We start from the raw sequence: 3,720 nt of genomic DNA on the forward strand, positions 1-3,720 counted from the left end.
AATTACTGGTGCTGCTGCAGGATGTTGTCCTGGGAGTTCGTCAGTGTATGTGGTCTCAGCATGATGGCTGCCCACCGATAGAACTGACTGTATTTATTGGCCCGCTTGGTCGCCAGACTTGATGTCGCCTGATTTCTTTCTGTCGAGATACTTAAGATGTACTAGCAAGTGCGAACAGGTGATGCAGGCATGTTCGACCGCATCAGTAACGCCTGTAGCCGGCCGGGGTGGCCGAGCGGTTCTAGGCGCTACAGTCTGGAACCGCGCGACCGCTGCGGTCGCAGGTTCGAATCCTGCCTCCGGCATGGATGTGTCTGATGTCCTTAGGTTGGTTAGATTTAGGTAGTTCTAAGTTCTAGGGGACTGATGACCACAGATGTTAAGTCCCATAGTGCTCAGAGCCATTTGAACCACTTTTTGAAACGCCTGTGTTGACATTCCCACAGATCCACTTCTGTCCTGTGTTCGGCCATGTGAAAAGGGAATCACTGTGTGTATTGAAATTGGCGGTACAACGTTTGAAGTCTTACTCTACGTGGAAAAGTTGAGCAGCGTTCGCCTCGAGCCATGACCATAGTGGCGGATCAAATGCTCCTCTGTTCGATATGTCTGAGGAACACAAAGTTGCGAATGGTGTTTCCAAACAGATGTTTTGAAATATTGGCCTGTATTACCCTTGCAGCAAGGAGGTGGGGTCCTAAATGCCTTTCGATATTCAAGGGCGATTGAGTATCACGTCATAAATTCCATTTCTATTCCTCCAATTATAGCACCCTCTATGGCGAAACGAAGAAAATGCTTCAGACAAAACGTATGCAGATTTTGCCTAGAATCGTAAGCAACAATAAAACAAGGGCTTCCCATTGAAGTGGTATCGTTGGTAGTTCCCCTCCGAGACAAAACAATTGAAATTATAATTTCTTGTGAACTGATGCGTAATTTTCGAGATATTTCAGTGTCTTCAGATCAAATGAATACCCTGTATTTAGGCTCTTTTTGGTGCTCTGATTCCAATTCTTGAACATCTGTTTTATCGTTTCTGTTCTTAAACAGTCCAACGATTAAGTAGTGTATCAATTTATTTTTCATTCAAATTTGCAAGTACGACACAGTATGTCACTTCCGAGCCGACATAGACGGAATCTGCTTCCTTGCTCTCCATGATAGGCAGCGTAGGTGTACTATTACAGCCCAGTACATAGAGGTCTACCAAGAGGAAACCATTGTTGCCTGTTGCTGACACGTTGCTGCAAATACAATTTGTCGCTGAAGATTTTTTAAGTAGTGCTGAGGCGTTCTCGAATTCAAGGAATGAAATGAGCATCGTATTTAACATGTGTCGAAGTCCACTATGATAGGCCTATTTTGATACAGGCGGTACTGGTGACCTCATTTCATGACTTGAGAACTTTGCTTTCGGTGTAGGTAACAATTAAAGTCATTCGCCATCTGCTGGCAGTGGTATGCATTACAGTATCGGGTGACCACTCAGAAGGAAGTGCATACCGGTGTCCCAGTGTTCTCTAGTGATCTATACAGATGGCAATTATTGTTCCTAAACATTGTATTCATCCTAGAACATGCAATGCAACGTCTTAATGCAGTGCAAGTTGCAATAGTGGTCTGTTTAATCCAGAAAAGATGGCTTTTCGGTCGTGTTGCTGCAGATGCCAATCCCTCTCCATGTATCATCCATACGTAGCGGACTCACTACAGTGAGACAGGTTAATATACAAGGCGAACTGGACAAGGTCGTAGACGTACTACACCTAGGCGCCGAAGAAACTGGTATAAGCATGCGTATTCAAATACAAGGATATTTAAACAGGCACAATACGGTCTTGCGGTCGGCAATGCCTTTTTAAGACAACAAGTGTCTGGCGCAGTTATTACATCGGTTCCTGCTGCTGCAATGGCTCGAGCATCTCCGAGGTAACGATGAAATGGGGATTTTCCCGAACAACCATTTCGCGAGTGTACCGTCAACATCAGGAATCCGGAAAAAAAAGAACTTGACCACTGACGACTGAAGAGAATCTTTCAACGTGACAGAAGTGCAACCCTTCCACAGCTTGCTGCAGATTTCAGCGCTAGGCCATCAACAGGTGTCGCCTTGAGAACCATTCGACGAAACATCATCGATATGCGCTTTCGGAGCCGAAAGCCCACTCGTGTAGCCTTGATGACTGCACGACACACATCTTTACGTCTCGCCTTGGCCCGTCAACACAGACATTGGACTGATGACAGGAAACATGTTTCCTGGTCGGACGAGTCTCGTTTCGAATTGTATCGAACGGATGAACGTGTACGGGTATCAAGACAACCTCATGTCAATGGTGCATTCCGACGGACTTGGGAAATTCCAGCAGGACAATGCGATATCCCAAACGTCCAGAACTGCTACAGAGTGCCTCCAGGAACGGACTTCTGAGTTTAAACACTTCCTCTGGCCACCGAACTCCCCAGATATGAAGATTATCGAGCATATCTTGCATGCCTTACAACAAGCTGTTCAGAAGAGATCTCCACCCCCTCTTACTCTTACGGATTCATGGACAGCCCTGCAGGATTCACGGTGTCAGTTCCCTCCACCACTACTTCAGACATTAGTCGAATCCATGCCACGTTGTGTTGTGGCACTTCTGCGTGCTCGCGGGGGCCCTACACGATATTAGGCAGGTGTACAAGTTTCTTTGGCTCTTCAGTGTACGACCCCACCTGCAGATTTATATCTGGCCATCTCTGTGTTGGGCGTCATACGGATGCCGCTAGAGCACTGGCAAGACGATCTCAGCAGGCCTACTGGGGCCACAGCGTGCGATCAGAATACAACGAACAGGTTGCGAGAAAGGGTCTTACGACCTAGACGTTCTGTTTGAGAACCGCTTGACACATCATCTTGCACTTCGCCTTCAGTTCTGCCGTTACCTTGTGAACCGGGAACTTCGATATTGGCGGAGCGTATTATTCGCGGGCAAGTCATATCTCTTCCGACCCAAGATGATGGCCGTGTTCGTGTGTGGAGACCGATAATGAGAGGTCCCTGCTAGACATTGTTCAGGAACATGACAGATTTCAATGTATCTGCGATGTTGTGGGGAAGTTTTAGTGTTGACAGCCTTGTCGTTATCCATGGTGGCCTTACCGCTAGGCAGTACAGCGAAGAAATCCCATTGGACCAAATAATAGCTTTTGCATAAGTTAATGGCCCTGAATTCCATATAATGCCAGGGCATTTGTGGCTGTCGTCAGCAAGCATGTCTCGCAAAGCCTGGACATTGAAGTAATGTGATAGCCGATGGTGTGTCCCGACCTAAACCCATCGTTCATGTGTGGGATATGATTGGCAGGCTCTCACTGAAGAAAGGGAACGACGGATACCACATGTTGACTTCCGCAGTCTTATACAGAGCATGCTGCGCAAGTGTCAACAGGAGCATATACACATTATTGAAGCTCTCAAAGTCCAATGAAGAGCACCCAGAATAACGGGATGAACTATTGTTTACCTTTTTTCGACACATGCCGGACATTTCAGTTCTTTTAATGTAAAGGAATGAGGATGTAATGATGTTTTGTTATGTATTTAAGTTTTTGAAGATAAAGGTATAAATCGGCGTCGTACCAAGTCCTCAATAACTATTGCGCAGTGGAGTGTGGCAGAACCCCAAAGTCATGTTGCCATAATTCAAATGAGCAGTCTAAGTATAGTGTTTA

At 46.2% G+C, this 3,720-nt stretch overlaps 1 non-coding gene across 1 annotated transcript; it reads left to right on the forward strand.

Annotated features, from left to right (window-relative positions):
- The first annotated feature begins 221 nt into the window (after nucleotides 1-221).
- Trnas-gga (transfer RNA serine (anticodon GGA)) lies at nucleotides 222-305 on the forward strand. The gene is given in 2 exon segments: nucleotides 222-261; nucleotides 271-305. It is a non-coding gene; the product is annotated as a tRNA-Ser (tRNA).
- Nucleotides 306-3,720: the final 3,415 nt, after the last annotated feature.

The sequence above is a fragment of the Schistocerca nitens genome, chromosome 4, assembly GCF_023898315.1.
Source record: "Schistocerca nitens isolate TAMUIC-IGC-003100 chromosome 4, iqSchNite1.1, whole genome shotgun sequence".
Classification (NCBI taxonomy): Eukaryota; Metazoa; Arthropoda; class Insecta; order Orthoptera; family Acrididae; genus Schistocerca; species Schistocerca nitens.